Raw genomic sequence first — 17,664 nt, forward strand, 5'->3', positions numbered from 1 at the left:
GACTAATCATCAAACTCTGCAAATATCAGAAGATGCTTTTGAGGAAGTCAACAAACCAGCAATTATCCACTTAACCTGAAAAGAGTCCAAACCCCTCTGGATTACTTTTAAATATTATTCTTTTTTAGGATAAAATCTTGACCCTTTGAAGAAAAGAGTCTGGAAGGAGAAGATTGCACAGCATCCTTCTGCAGTAGTTGGGGAAATAAAATTCTATTTAGGAACTTACAGCCCTACTTAGTGCAGCATCTATGTGCTTCTCAAACATTAATGAATTTATCTTTACTTTGCCCCCATAAGATAGGAAATATTATTATCCTCATTTTCCAAATAGGGAACCAAAGCAAACATGACTTGCCCAAAGTCACACAAGAAGTTGGCAAACCTCAACTGATAGTGATCCCAACTCTCCAGCTTCAGCTGCCTCCAAACAATCATTTCATGTTAAGATAATAAATCTTAACTATGTATTAGCAAAGGTTTTTTTTTCTGGGGGAAATCTAGCTGAAGAATTGGAACAACTGCTGAAACTTACCTCTGGGTGTTGGGGGGAAAGCAGGGCAGAGAGTGAGGGAGGAAGTAGCATATACAATAAGCTATAATAAAAAGTACATTCTCTTTTTAACTGGCAAGTTATGTTTCCCAAATTATTGTTAATTATTTACTACGTGTATGGTTTGGATTTCTGACTGACTGTGTTATGTCTCGGGAATATTGCCAATTGTTTTATTCATAGCAATGCAAAACATTCTGACATCCAGTTACTTAAAAAAGGAAATGATCAAGATAAAATGTGCGTAATTAAACTGACAAATGTATGAACTGATTTTTAAATCACATCTGCTATTTAACACAATGGCCACTTTCCATATTACATTTAACACAGTTTTTGTTTTCTCAAATGGGCAAATGCTATGCAGGAACTGCTTAGTAATTTATAAGAAAATTCTGTTCTCTTGTCTCTCCCTAAAATATATCAGCACACTTAAATCTCTAGTGTTAATGTCTTGAATATTTTTCTTGAGGTTACAATCTTTTTATTTATGTAGAAAAAAATAATAAATTAATAAATGTTAATCAACCACTCTTGTTCCATTTGTGAACCTTCAAAACCACCCATACCAAATATCATGTGTTTGGGGATCCGACATACCAATAGTAATAAAATGCTATTTACCTGATAGCATTCTTAAATTAGGACTCTAGCTTTCTGACAGCTTGTGGCCTGATTTTCAGAAGTACTGAACACCTACAAATCCCACTGAAATCATTTGGGGCTACAGGCATTCACCATCTTTGAAAATCAGGCCTATCTATTTGCAAAACATAAACAACTCTTGGAATACCAGGTTAAAGGGAATTTTTGACTATTCAGAGAGAAATAACAACACCACCTATCTCTTATTTAGTACTTTTCATCAGTAGATCTCAAAGCACTTTACAAAAGGAGGTCAATATCATTATTCCCCATTTTACAGATGCAGAAACTAAGGCACAGGGAGGTAAAGTGACTTGACCAAGGTCACTTAGTAGGGCCAGAAGCAGAACCAGAAATATAACACCCAGGACCCCTCAGTCCCAGTCCAGTGCTCTAACTACTAGGCAATACAAGAAAACCAAATTAATTTCAGAAACATTAAAATAAAACACACTAAGGGATCAATTCTAAGCTTTCATTCTATTACACTTTACCTACATGATACATGTACTTTAACCATTTAAGATCAGAAAACTCAACACAATAGTGATTTTTAGGTGCTCTCAATTAATAATCAGCACGCACAATTGCAGCATGTTATGCTTTACACAGTGACAGAATGTGACTCTTGAATCATTATTATTAAATTTCTCTAGGCTAGATGATATATCCTCACAATTGTGCATGTCCAACCTTTTTCATGGAACTTGGACTCTAGAGGATGACTTTATTTAAGTAGTCAGCTTACTGAGGGTGCAAATTGAGGGATCAACTCACTTGGGTCTCTAAAGGATTATGTCCGGTCTAAGAAGAATCTTTCAAACATAAAAAAATATATGGAGGTGATTTCAGGTCTCTAGTTTTATGCCAATTATTTCTCTGGTCTTATTAAGTTGGAAAGTAATGCCTGAGGCTTAACTATTAACACCTAACTAAAGTGCTAGGAACCTAGCTCAACGTTGGTAGTTTAAGAGCAAGGTAAACACAGTTGAGAATAATATTTTAGAATATTATTTGTATTTAATCTGTAGTTTTGAACCTTTGCATTCCACAGCTCAGAAGAACTTTAGCTGCTCCCCTAGTGAGGGGATGGGCAACTAGAAAGTATACAGTGTGCTGAGTGGGGATTTTTAGGCTACATCTATTCTTGGAACTAGGGGTGTGATTCCCAGCACATTAAAAGTAGTGTAGCTGCAGTAGCACAGGCAGTGGTGAGTGGCAACTTAGGCTAGCTGCCCTGAATACATACTCACGGTCCAGGAGTTTCCCAGTGAGCCCAATTAACTTCCGAAGGTGAATGAAAGATCTATAAAATGGAAATTTCTCAAGGGAATACAATGTCTGACCATGAAAATGAACTCTAAACCAACAAGCACCCAGAAACTTACAAATGTACTAAGGAAAAGGTTAACACAGAGTACTGCATACACAGATTTTTTGACCCATTCACAACAGCAATAGTCCTGCAGAAAGTAACTGAAGCATACATAGCCAGAATCTAGTAAAATGAGAACTGCAACCTTTGATTCTTTCCTAAAACTCTCCCCCTCTCCACTATTGTTCAGATTTCAAAGAGAAGATCAATAAGAGCTACCACAATCTCCCCCTCCTGCTGTCCTCTAATCCTTCCACCTGCCCTAGAGTGATCCCATCCTTTTCACATCCTGACTTCCCTTGACCCCCACCATCATTCTCCAGCTCTCTCCTCTCGTAATGCAAGCATGCTCTGGTCTCCCTGATCCTCAAAAAGCGATGACTCAAATAGGGCCAGAATCCAGTATCTTGGTAAATCAGTCCCACTTTTCGTTTGTGAGACCATACTCCTCCTCCCCTATTTCAGTTTTCTTGGCAGCTGTTCCCCTCCCCTGCACTCTGTCTCTGGGTGCTCTCTTATACTCACATGGCTTCAAGTACCTGACAAATTGAAAATCTACCTCTCCACTCCTAACCTGCCTCCCTCCATATAATACCATATCTCAGCTACAGAAGACACCTCAGTTTTCTCATAGTAAAATTACCTGGGAGGTTTTTTTTTTCCTTCTGAGAAGGTTGTGTGATTTTTATGGTCTTAGAAACAAAGTTAAGAAAACATGACCTGGCCATGGTTTTGGGCAGTCACAACTGAGATTCTAGCAATGAATACCAGGACTAAAATTAGTACCTAAAGTTGGGAACCATTGTTACTCCTTGATAAAGAAAAAACTAAGATTAACAAGTAGAGAACTATAGAATGTATCTATTTCCAAGAGTAGATGCATTTTAACTCCTTCACTGATGACAATCTCCATTTTGGCATTTATATTCAGCATTGCTCTGGTAAATATCAGCATGGCACCTTGTAATACTGACATTTTAAAGGAGCCATATTGTATTAGGTATGTGCGGCAAAACAGTATGATTTTTTTTTTTTTGCTTCTGCACCTGGCACATTAGCCAGACGCAAATGGTTAATCAAGTGAATTGTATAGAAGAAAAATAAGACAGAAGTAAACTACATAAATGCTGAAATACTAAGATTCTAACTGCTCTGTAACTTTCCAGATTCACAGGAATAATTCAACTCCCCCACAAAATGTCAGTGCTACTATTTCCAAAACAAGGTTTAGAAAGAAAGCAGTCTTTCATTTCTTGTATGCTGGATGAATATCAAATCTTTGTAACATCTGTGCCAGCATTTGATCTAACATTTAGATTCTTGAAATCTGTGAGGCTGCATTAAGAAAAACAGAAGACAGGTATCATGGCAATACCATTTGTAGCTCCAAAACAAAGCATACCTCTTTTCATTAGCATCCATAATTTGAAGTGATTATAAACATTTGCATCAAGTTACAGATACAAGATACCCATTTTAGGAGCAAAACAATTGGAAAAAAATATGAGTAGCATATCATTGGAGTGGCAATTTTTTTCCCCATCTATGGTACCTATATGCCCCCAGTCACCATGTTATATGAGCACCTTTTAATTTATCTATCATCTTTGAATATATTTATTCATATAACAACCCTCTAAGGTAGTGAAGTATTATTGCCCACATTTTACAGATAGGAAAAAGTCAGAGATATTGACTTGCCACGGTCTCATAGGAAGTCTGTGGCAAAACAGAGCATTGAAGCTGGGTCTCCCAAGTCCCAGGCTAGCACCCTAACCACTGGACTATTCTTCCTCTCTTTCCCCACCACCTTAGTCCTTAGTGTGAACTGAAATATGTGGACAATTAGAAAAATCAAAATCAACCAAGTTAGAAATGTGTCAAGTGCATTTGCTAAAATACTTTGAAACAGCATTTACTTAGTACTATAGCTAGGCTTATAAGGATTACAGTTTTAAATGTAAATGTCAACAAACACAGATTTCATCATATACACAAACTGACAAAAATATCTGCAGCAATAATAACAGAAATTTCAGATAGACAAAGTAAGAAAAATAATGCTTGAGAACGTCTTAGAGTTGGATTCAAGGATATTTACTTTGTATATGCTGATGTGATGTTGACAATTTGTGTTTTAACAAATGACAAAGTTAACTTTTTGAATCTCTCAATCTACTGTCATTAAATAATGATGGTCTACTCCCCCATACTTTCTGCAACAGTGAAAATTTAAATAGATGAAAATAAAAAATTGCTAAGACATAATTTTGCACAAAAATGAAAATGTAAATTGATAAAATCTTTAAAAAAAAGCTTAAAACAAACAATATTAACTGTCAAAATTACAAAAGAATAAAAATCAAATTCTGCAAAGCCAAGCTATAACATAATTAAATCACTATCAGTAGCTGGATGTTCCAAAATATCCATTTCCACAAATCCATTTAGAGCCCAGGTGTCTTGTTGTGAGGGTTCAAAAACGTTGAGAGCACTTAGCTGCATGTTGTTGCTACACATACAGATTGGTGCCAAGCCTGAAGTGATAAAAAAGGCAAAGAGGTCCCCTCCCGCCCCGCCTCAGTTTCAATATGAAATAAAGAAAAACACCAAAGAAACAGGATTGGAGAGATAGAAGGAAGGGAAAATATGGATCTGTGGAGGCCATACTGCATATCTGGGAAAATTAAGTTGTTGATAAAGTGCCATATTGTAACTAATATTCCTCTAGGCCAGTGGTTCTCAACTTATTTGATCAGGCCTCCCTTCTTTTTGTCTGTAGTCATTTACATCCCACCCCCGCCCCCACAAGTACATAATCCGCCACCCAGCTCTGAAGGCAGAGCAGAGAGCAGTGGCTGCTGGCTGGGCGTCCAGCTCTGAAGGCAGTGCCATATTGGCAGCAGCACAGAAGTAAGGGGAGTAATGTGAAAAGTGATATTCGTCAATATCACTTTTCACAGCAGACTTAGTGCTCCACTGACACCCTGCACTTACTTCTGTGCTAGTACTGCCACCCCAGGGCTGGCAGCCAGAACCCCGCTGCCTCCAGGTGAGGGATGGGGGTGGGGTGAGGGAAGGAGTGCCCGAGCCCAGGTGGCAAGGCTCAGCAATTCTCCTTTATCCCCGCATCCCAGGTGTGCATGGTCCTTCTGCATGAGCCCTAGCCACCTGGGGCTGACAGCCAGAGCTTTTAAAAAAAAAAAAAAAAAAAAAAGCACACAGCTCACGCCTCCCTTGACACATTCCTGCGCCCAGCCCCATAGTTTGAGAAGTGAGCTATAGCTCACGAAAGCTTATGCTCAAATAAATCCACTATGTTAGGTCACTGGTAAGTGCTTAGTGGAAGGATGGAAACATTAATCTAATATAGCTTCAACATCAAGAATAATTCTGGGTAAAAATATGCATCCACTTTCTCAAAGTCTCTCTGTTAATCTTAGAGACGGACACTGGGAATCTGTAGAAGCTGCTCTAACTCTACTAGAGTTGGCTTTAAGGCCATCTGGTAGTTGAACTCCAGAGAATACGTAACAGATCTTGGTGAGGATGATCAGTTTGCACAATCTCAACACCTAAGAAAATTGTCAAATGCAATACATCATCTGCAGGACTTTCCAAAATATTAGGTCCTATCCAGCTAATAACAGAATACCTGCATTACATTCATTTTATAGAGCAAATTTGCCCTAGGAGCATCACAGAGTCTGTGGGGTGGGGGAAAAGTGGTAGATGGATGGACTATTTCAGAACACATTATCTTATCTTTATAAAGAACTGTAAGAGAGGGATGAGATATCAAAGCTTGGATCTCGCCCATATACTTAACAATGGTAATAAATGACCAAGGTGGCTGCTTTTTGGAACAGAAAGTGTAAAGAATGTTCCCAACGTGATTCAAAATGAAGGGTCCATGAATTTGCTGAAGTCTATATTCATATTGCAGAAATTTGTTAGGCACACTAGCACATAGTACAAGTGCAGCAGCTTCTTTCAGGGAAAACAAGCAGAAGCCAACATTCAGCGAAAGTACGTAATCTAAGATGCAAGGTAGCAAAACAAGAATGGAGGCACCAGAGCCTAATTTGAAATTCAAATGGAAAAGTGCCTCCACTTTGAAGTACAGGCTTATGCCAAGTAGCATTGTCACTGAGTGGAAGGAAGTGGTTTCAGGAAAGCAGTATGGATAAACCCATTCTACTACCCCTAGACTGAGTGTGAGACTAGAGTACCAAAAAGAGGTTGGGCTGGGATTTCTCTCCTTGGTTTAGGATTATTCTTCGGCCTAGATAGAGATACACTCAGTAAGCCTGTTATTTTTTCCTTATTTTAATATGGTTTGGATATAATACTGAAGGTTCCAGGATGGCAGATGCAAGCACAACGCTTGCTGGAGTTTGCCTAGTGTGAGAAGTCTCCTTTCTAATAGAAAAGGAGTACTTGTGGCACCTTAGAGACACCGCTGAATTGGAATTAATTTGCAAACTGGATACAATTAATTTAGGCTTGAATAGAGACTGGGAATGGATGAGTCATTACACAAAGTAAAACTATTTCCCCATGGTATTTCTCCCTCCCACCCCACCCCCCACTGTTCCTCTGATATCTTGTTAACTGCTGGAATTAGCCTACCTTGCTTGTCACCATGAAAGGTTTTCCTCCTTTCCCCCCCTGCTGCTGGTGATGGCTTATCTTAAGTGATCATTCTCCTTACAGTGTATATGATAAACCCATTGTTTCATGTTCTCTGTATGTGTGTATATAAATCTCTCCTCTGTTTTTTCCACCAAATGCATCCGATGAAGTGAGCTGTAGCTCACGAAAGCTTATGCTCTAATAAATTTGTTAGTCTCTAAGGTGCCACAAGTACTCCTTTTCTTCCTAATAGAGTCTCAGAAGCCATTTTGTCAAAGCCGAAGAGTTTGTTCCCACCCACCACCACTCTAAGATTCAGTGGGGAAAGCAAGATGGGAAACATTATCCAGCTTAACAATCATTGTAACAATTTGTGTCTTTGGTGGGGCATGAAGGGCGAAGGGGAGGAAATACTGGGATATTAAAAAACCCCAAACGTTTTTTAAAAAATGAAGATTACTAAGTAACAACACTGTACTTAACTTGCATCATCCTAAGTGCTTACAAGCAAGGAAATGATTAGGTAGGGATAGTATAAAATGACTTCAGGGGAGCCACAATGATTTACACCAGATGAATATTTGGCCAATACTATTTATGAAATGCATATTTTTCACCAAACCTTATATTGTTACTTTAAAAAACATATATTACAGTATTTATGTATGTTTTATTTTGCTTTTAATATCTAAATATTTTGTTCTAAAGTATATTCTAATTACACTATTATAACTTAATATTTGTCAATTGATAATAGGATTTGTATATGTACTTATAATTGCAGTTTCTTTAGAACAACACTAAGTGAAGTTTAGTAAAGAAAATGTATACTTTATCAATGTATGGTAAAATTATGAATGCATATGGGCTTGTATATTATGCTGATCAATACATTCATATTTGTGTTTCATTTTAGAAGGGTTTTATCTTGTGTTATTTCAGCTACTGATGAAAAATAGTATTTATTTTTGGGTCAGTCATGGTCATTGCTTCGTGATGAAATATGTATTATTTAACTAGATAAGAATATTGTGTTAACTATTCATGGCCTCATGAGTGTGAGAAATGCAGCAATTAAAAAACATATGGCAATAAGTCATATCACACTACATCATTATGTATTTTCTCATACAAGTTCCACACACACAAAGTGTATGAAAAAGGATGTGAGAATTATTGTTCAATATTTATATTACAGTAGTACCCAGAGGCACCAGAGAGATCAGACATCCCATTGTAGTGTGCATTGTACAAACAAGGCCTGATGCAATGCTCAGCTGATGTCAACGGAAAGAATTGTAATGAATTCAACAGGCATATTGATTTCAATTTCAGATTCACATATAGGAAGACATGGTCCCTTTCCCAAAAAGCTTAAATCTAAGGAAACAAGTGACATGGTAGGTGGAGACTAGTATAATCAAATACATACCATTTAAAATGTATTTGCAATTTGTACATTATAAATAGATATAAATGCCAACTATCCCCATCTTCCCTTCAAGTCATAATTCATTGGTGACTTATACATATGGCAGAAGTAGTTCTTAAAGAGGGATTTGAAGGACAAGATCTTATAGTTAAGTTCAGGGAGGACATTCAATGCATAAGGGGAACCATTGAGAAAGGCAGAGAGTCGTTTGAACACATTCTTCTAGCTCTAATGTAACACTTTGTATTTCTACACCAAGGAGTTCAAAGGACTTTACAAATGTTCCTTAATAAAGCCTCAACTGTTTGGAAAAGAGAGTCTTCTGACTTGTTTACACAAAGGAATGGCAACAATTTAACTACAGTTGTTTCTGAACCAATTTAGTTACAACTGGCATAACCTCTTTGTGTGGGCACATTTAAAACGATTTAAGAGTGTCAATCTAGGAGGCTGCACCAAATTTAATGAGATTGATTTAGAAACAGATATAATTACATTGGCAGTAGACCAGGCCTAAATGATTTGCCTGACAGAAATAACAAGTCAGAGCTGAGAACAGAACCCAGGAATCCAAACTCTCACAATCCTTTGCAGGAACTATTATACTCGCACAATGCCTACTTAATATAAGTTAACTTTGAGCTAATGACTAAAGGCCAATGCCCAACCCTGCACCGCTTAATTCACTAAATTCTCACTTAAGCTTGTAAGATGAGGATGAATATTTTATTGTCATTGGAGTTGTACACTAATTCCCATGATTTTTGAGATATTCTTATTTGGGCAACTATTAAAAATACAGTGAATATATCCAAGTTCACTTAATTGGGACACAAATGATGGGGAGATCATGTGTTTAATTAGGGTGTTTCGAAGGGAACCAGTTAAATCCAGGCATTAGGATGCTGATTCTGACTTCAGGTGATGCTTTTGTCCTGTCTCTTTAATCTCTGTTCATTTTAGTTTTGTTTTGTTTTTTCATCTCTAACAATTTTCAAGATGTCCATAGCTGAGATACATGCAGAAGTATCAGAGTAGCAGCCATGTTAGTCTGTATTCACAAAAAGAAAAGGAGTACTTGTGGCACCCTAGAGACTAACAAATTTATTTGAGCGTAAGCTTTCGTGAGCTACAGCTCACTTCATCGGATGCATCCAATGAAGTGAGCTGTAGCTCACGAAAGCTTATGCTCAAATAAATTTGTTAGTCTCTAAGGTGCCACAAGTACTCCTTTTGTTTATGCAGAAGTATGAATTGTTTCACTGCTGTTGTTCCTGACTGTTCACTTGCAACCTCCATGCCAATTATATATGCTCAGTCCCTGTCTCTGGCACTGAGCAGGCAAAACACACAGTCCCTATCCCAGTACAGGGAATGTCCAATAATATGTGATTTTTGCAATTTTTAAAGACTACAACTATACTAGTAAAATGCTGTCATCTCAGGTGAGAAGTCTTCAAAATGACAACAAAATAATCTCCATCAAAACAAACCAATTAAGAAGATGCTACTTGATCTGTAATAACATCTGTAATAAGGCAGAGCTGATGGCATTTAGTGGACAAATCTGGAAATACCACATGCCTGCTTTTGGGTTTGTTTGGGAGAACCCAGCTTCTCCCAGGAAGAGCTGAAGCAAGTCACAAAAAAAGAGAAAACACACAAAGATTCATACAAAATAAAACCTTACTAGATAGATTCTATTTGATTATTGCAACACAAACAGCAGCAAAATAGTATGAACAAAAATGATGATAGCTTTATAACAGCTCAAGAAATTAAAAGTCCCACATTAATTAGAAATATTTACAACATATGGTAGATGCATTTGTCTGAATGCACCCTAATAACTGAAAGTAAGTGCATGCTTAACAGTCTTGTTTTATAGTAGAATTTCTTCTACTCCTCTGATCTGAAAGGAAAATAAATTGGTTAGAAACAGCATGTTAAAAATATTCTCACAGAGACTAATGTATCACTGCAGTGAGATGATAAAAACTGTTAATGAAAAACATACAAACTTGTCATCAGTGGGTGCATCATAGTCCCCAAAATACCCTTTCAAACCTCTGAAGCAAGCAGCTCTCCCACTCTGGTTCAGCTGCTGCAGCAGAAGCAATTAATGCAGAGACATGCCTGGATGGCATCACAGTCCCCCAAACAAGCACATTCTCAGAAGAGGCTCTCCTGTCCCTCATGATTCTAGCTGCCATGGTTAATAAAACAGGAAAAAAGAACGTAATGTAGTTAAAAGGTAATTAACAGCAAGATACGTGAAATCCAACAAACTTAAAGTTCATACTACGACTTTCCTTCTCCCAGATTCCAGCCAGGTTCTACACTTTTCATCTAGCTAGACCTTAGATCACCTCACTTTGAGGTGGTCTGGGAGCTCACCAGTATTGCCTCCTTGTACATGGGGGTTAATTGTACAATGAAAATAAGGATTTCACCCTCTAGCAGTGCTGCCAGGATGCATATGAGGCATACAAATATATCATACTGGCAGAGAGACCTGGAAACAAGAAGCACTTTGAACAGGGAAACAAGAAGCACTTTGAACAGGGAAATAAGACAAAGCTCTTGTTACATAACTTGTTCAACATATTATAAGACATACTATATCACTAATCAGTGACTAAAACTATTTGATGCTAGTACAAATGTAAAAAAAAAATCCATCACATCCATCATATGAGATGATGGACATCTAATGAACTAGGAATTTGTTTGTGAAATGTATGTCAAGTAAGTTTTACAAACATTAGTATTTGCAAAATGTATTTTTAAAAAAATGTTTCAAAAGAGATTTGTATGGTGTACTAAAGTCACATAATACCATGACAGCCTACGTGATGTTTTAGCATATGTAGCCCAGACTACAAGCAGAGTCTGACAAAACCTAAGCAAGCAGACCTGGCTAAGAATCAGGAGTCATGCTTATTATATAGAATTCTCAAGGGTATCTTGCAATCAGAGGTCACAATCGAGGCAACAGAAGCAATGTCACGATATCAGAGAAAGGGCCAATTCAGTCCTGCTCCCTGACAGTCAGTGAGGTCAGGGATTGCAGCAAATAATTGTATCAAAAGGGAATATTCTCTGCACACTTTTAGAACCGTCATCTGAACAAACAAGGCCAGGTCATCTCGAGGTTAAATCAGAACTCCCTGCTTAACCTTGTAGCTGATTGTTTTATTCCCAATCAATTTCTTACTTAAAATACTCTAATGAAAATTCTCTTAATACATTTTACTTTGTTATACATATTAAACTGTTTAGAAATAATAAAATGTATATTTGCAATTAAATCCTTAACTATGTCTATAAAAGATGCCCCTTTTCTCTTCATATGCTTCAAAATGTTACATATTAGAGCACAATAATGATGCAACTATTTTAAAAGAAATGACCCTTCATAGTTTAGTAAGCCTGGTACTCAATCTGCACTTGAAAACCACTTAAATAACTTATGCTTAAGCATATCCCACTTGCTGTATAATTAATGTGAAAGTGAGGTTAATTGCTACTCTTGTCTGGCTATTTTTATTCCTTTATACTGAACGTGCCACAAGGGGCTAAACACAAGCCTTATCAACGGCTTTTTAGTTGCAATAATTTAATTTATGCAATTATAATAAAATGTCAGAAATTTTAACCTGATAGTATATGAATAGAAGAATTATTTGAATGGTCATCTAAGTGACATTTTATTGTAGAACATGATCTCTGCAGTGCTGTGACAATGTTTACAAGCATAGAAGTTTCCTGAGTCACAGCTGAGGAAGCTAACTGTATCAATTGGAAAATATAGTATTTTCAGATTGTTCTTTACCCAGTATTAATTGTACAGTATGAGATTTGTTTCCAAGCCTATTTAAAACTTGAAACTCAATAGTCTGGTTTTTTTAATTTTCTTTTTGAAAATACATAGGCAAGATAAAATATTTAAGGCACACATACCAAGAAGCACTGTGGTGTAACTCCAACCTAAAAACACTTTCCTTATAAACAGTACAGACATACACATTTGACATAACTTGAAAAGTTTGTATATTACACGTTAAAATTTGAATTTTGAAGTCATGGAGTAGAAAAATGTATATTATATAACACATGTCCTAAAGGTTAGTATAAAATTGACTATATATATTATTCTACAATTCCTCTATTAAAATATTTGAATAGTTTGTAACCATACCTACAATTCCTTGTAAAAGCATCTAAATCTAGCATGATTACTGTCTATTTGTGTAGATTATATGAATCTTGTAAAAGGTACAGGGCTTTGTTAATTTTATTTAATAGCACTATATTTTCAATATCTAAGTTTCAATTTCAAGTCTTTTCTCAATGTTTTGTTTAAAAGAATATTTCACATAATCAAAAGGAGTTATAATATACTGCTGATCCACAACTTTATTAGTAAGAAAAAAGAAAAAAATAACTCAAACGTGAGTTTAATATTAAAAATGTTGTCACATGGAAACAACTTTTTTTGAACGCTGTAGATCTCTGACCTCATTAAGACAATTAATCCTTCATAACACTGTAGGTCCCATGCACAGAATAGAAAACCAATAATTTCTTCATAAGCAATGTCAGTTAATTACATTTTCAGTTCAACAAAATGACCTTGTAAAGATCTTTCTTGTCCTAATCCAACCTCAAAGATATTTGACCAGTTAAGATAGATAATTAGAGGCATTCGTATTATAACATATACATTTATAGAATGCTTTATTTTCTTTGTTGTGGATTTAAAATGTATCATGTTGCCATCTGTTACAAGAGTTGCATGCAGGAATTGTTTCTAAGAATTCATTTGTTCACCCAGATTCATAACTCTGCACACTCCTAACTTATTTTTGTGAAGTGAACCATCACATAATGTGGCACTTGAGGATCTTCTTTGAATATGCAGTATATACCTAAATGCTCTGTGTAACCTTTGTAAAAGGTTATTTGTATATCTAAATGAGTTAAACGTTTAGAACATTTAGCAATCCAAAACTAAGTAAGATAACCTCCTTGTGTTTAGTGACTTTCTGGAAAGTAAAAGTAGAATCTCTGCCTTGGCATGTTGTTTTAAAAAAAATAAATAGTATGGACGTATGTCATCCAAGTACATGGCAACAAATTCAATGATTATTTTTAATTAGATTTAAGTTCAAATGTTGTAAAACTTTATTGAAAGAGGAATTTAGCCAAATTTACTCTCCCTTAACCCCTCCAACCAAACCCATTTGGATTTAACTTGTTGCTAAAATTATCTGTCTTTTGCACTCGAAGACCTGGGTCACAACCTTACTTAGGGACAGGAAATAGTTATCAGGTCACTGAATGGTCAGATGAAAACGGATTTGAAATGCTTTAGTACTCAGGGGTCTATTCATCCAAAATGATTGCCTTATGCAGTGTAAAAAGCTGTGGATTTTGACTTTGCACTCAATTTATTCATCTATAAATTGGTTGCGAGGCAGAAATATTTGTTACCCAGTTCCAGGTCACAGAAGCTAAATTAAAAAAAAAAAAAAAGAGGAAACTTCAGATGCTGTAAATTACTGTTCAGCTATCTTATTCAAGAATGATAAAAAATTGCCCTCAGTGGCTGCAGAAATTATGAGGCCTAATCTTGTTCCACCCATTGAAGTCCACATTAGCCAGTCATTAATTTAAGAAGCAGGAAGCCCTCGCTCTATTGTTTTTAAATGTAAAGTCCCTCTCTACCCCCGTCCCCTCAAAGCCAGGTAAATTGCCATAGCAGCCAGGTGTGACCCAGGTGTCAAAGCTCTAACATTTTTTTTTAAATTGTTTGGGGCCTTAAAAGGTTGTTGTGGCAGTTTGACATCAAAATTCGTTGGCACAGAAGATTGGAGAACATATTAAAGTCAGATAGCCTCACAAGCAGCTTACTGTCATTCACCTAATATCACTACAAATGACTAGAGTCTTCAAATGGGAGGAGGTAGGGAATGAGGAGAGGGGACAGTGCACAAATGGGTGGAACATTCCGCCAAGTTCAGAATCCTGTGGGGCTAACACCATGGAATTTGGAAGACCAGAACTACGGTGAGGCAACGGGGTATCAAGCTGTAGCATCTCCATAGCTGGTACTTACAATGCTGGAATTACAGGCAAATGCCAACCTTACTGTTTAAAATAGACTTCTGAACATAAAACGCAGAATTCACTTTCTAAATATTCAAAGGCCAATGCACACTGCATTGCTCACCTCACAAAATATGTTTTATTTATTTATTTGTAAGCTTGTGAAGCAATTTCAAGATTGGTTTATTCCAAGATCACTGAAAATGCCTACGTTATCATTGATGGACAGAAGACTAGCAAATTAGGCACAGATTTCATTTTAAAGTTTTATTTCATAATAAGAAACTGGGCTACTAAAACTATGTAATTGAAGCTCGAGTGCGTGCACTGTAAGGCCCCTGCAGTCTTTTGCAACTTTTCAGCGTGCCGCTGTTGTGAACTGGGTTTGCACTCTGCCAGCAGAGCAGCTCTGACCCATGGAGAGCACTCCTTCAGATCAACACTGCCTCAGGGTTTACTGCTTTCTCCAAGAAGTCTTACATTTCAGGCCTCAAGTTGATTTCTTCTGGAGATGATTAACCCAAACCCATGACAGATTTTTTCCAAGATATCCAACTCCTTATGTTTATTTTATCCTGGCTCTTTCTGGATGTACTGGACACAAGTAACCTACTCATTTTACATGTTAAAGGGCTTGTGGAGAGCCATTAATTCCTTAAAATGAGAAAATATTTCAATGTGCAGAGCTCTGTTGTGTGAGCTCACACTAGATAATGAGAAACAAAAAGTTACAGAACTATGATTTTAAAAGACAGATTCCCTTCCACACTACAGGGTTTTTTTATATCTCAACATAGATCTTACACTTTTTGGAAATGCATTATTCTGTCACTTTCACCAGTGCAGTACTGTAAGAATCAGATATTGCTTCCATAGTCTGCCATAAAAGTATAGTGCCTGGGAGAGATTATTATATTTTTACTGTAAACATGGGAAAACATTTGTTAAATTATAGAGAATTAATTTTGCAGCATGGTTACTGATGTGTTTTTAGACCAGATTTAAATACAAGATGACAATTTTAGAAATTGGATGTATACAAACAATTTGTGCTTTCTGGGAACTAAGGCCTTTTATATGCTTTAATTGAAAATGGTCAAGTTATTAAGCCTGAAAACAACTAATACCCATGAGTATTAGCTACCTTTCATAATATTCTTATCTACCTTTTGAACGACATACACAACCTGATATAATGAAAGCTTATCTGTTTCACTGCACTAGTAAAGGTTACTGAAAATATCTCAATCTCAATGACACTTCTATCAGCTTTCATCTGAAGATATTATATCCAGACAATGACTAGGAATTTGAATCAATAAGTAAATGATATTTACTTGCTACATACTTACATTTTCCAATGCATTTCCTTTCATTACTACAATACAAGATATTACTTTTGTTAAACATGTTTATGTAAAAACATTTTTAAAGTGCGTACTTATATTAACCGAAAAAGGGAATCCTAAATTACCAGATGTACGTGGCCTAGTATAGCAAAGAAATTTAAAGACCAAGTGGCAGTCCTAAGTCTCAGTTTTCATAGGTTTAAGTTAAGCCTAGTAATAATAAATACAGTATAACAACATTTTGTACTTAAGTAACACCTTCTGTCTGTGGATGTAGATGAGCTTTACAAATATGAGTTATGAGAAAGTTGAGGCACAGACATATTTTAAGAGACATACCTAAAGTCAAACAAGTTGTCAATGTCACAGCCAGGATGGATGAAAACCTGGACGCACTGAAGACAACAGGAGTTTAGCTATTCATTTCACAAGGGTCAGGATTTCATACCTGCTTTCCTGAATCCCAGTTCTGTGCTGTAACCACACAATCATCTTTCCTCTAATTTTTGGTTAATGCGATCTGAAAACAACTTGTATTTTCATTTGCAATATATAGAGAAATTAAATACATTTGTCTTTAATTAAAAACTGACTGATAAAAGCAGAACCTGTTAGTTTTCAAATGAATATTTATGAAAATCTGTCCTTAATACTTATTATGTTTTCTATATTTCTTATTATGCTTTCTATAAATTAGTGACCAATGATCATAAGATGACAGAGGACAAAGTATTACTAATTAGATACTAAGGCTTGTTAAGAAATTTCCAGCCTGCAGGCTACATCTAACAATATAAAACAATATGACGAATAGAGATTAACCTTGTGACACTGAACACTGTGCACACTCAGGAGTGAAGCCACCTTAATGAGTTATTTTCACTGAATCTGAAGACTATACAAAGAGTGCATATGCACCAAGAGGTTCAGATGTACCTTGATACATGTACTTCTGTGCCAGTCAGTCACTGGTTGTGAGTAAAACTTAATAAGGGCATCAGAGTATAATGCCTGAACTCTGAGTAATAGCAAGAGAAGGGGATCCTGACATTAAAGATTTTCAGTAGGATTACTGACTTCCAACAGATTGATTCTGTTTCTCCATCTTGCACAGCTGATTCCCCACCTAAAAGAAATGATGAACATAGCTCACCAATCATATGGGTAGATGGACTGCACTCACTATCAGGTGGCCAGGATGATCTGAAGTGCCTCAGAAGCTTATATTCCAAGTGGGCCAGACCCAGCAGTTTTCTGCTGCCGTAGCAAAGTAATACAGCCATATTGCCAGTTGAACTGACTGTGGCAGAGATGGACTATGCCACACTCTGGCTCATGATTTATAGGAATTTTCCAAGAAGAAGGAGACAACAGAGAACACCAGCAATTTGTAGTTGTCAGATCAACTCTTTGGGTCCGAAAGACTACTCTACACGAGACCAGGAATTGGACTGGTCCCTAGGCAGCCCCAGGATGAAGGAGTAGAAATAAAGGTGATTTAAAGTAGAGCTGGTCTAAAAATCATGAAAAAAACCTGCATTTTTTTAATTGAGAAAAAAAACAA

The 17,664-nt window shown here is 36.5% G+C and overlaps 1 protein-coding gene across 4 annotated transcripts in view; it reads right to left on the reverse strand.

The window, feature by feature from the left end:
- The window catches only part of LRRIQ1 (leucine rich repeats and IQ motif containing 1), a 170,107-nt gene that overhangs the window by 43,462 nt on the left and 108,981 nt on the right, over positions 1 to 17,664 (reverse strand). The window lies entirely within an intron of this gene.

This window comes from Dermochelys coriacea, chromosome 1 (genome assembly GCF_009764565.3).
Source record: "Dermochelys coriacea isolate rDerCor1 chromosome 1, rDerCor1.pri.v4, whole genome shotgun sequence".
NCBI classification, from domain to species: domain Eukaryota; kingdom Metazoa; phylum Chordata; order Testudines; family Dermochelyidae; genus Dermochelys; species Dermochelys coriacea.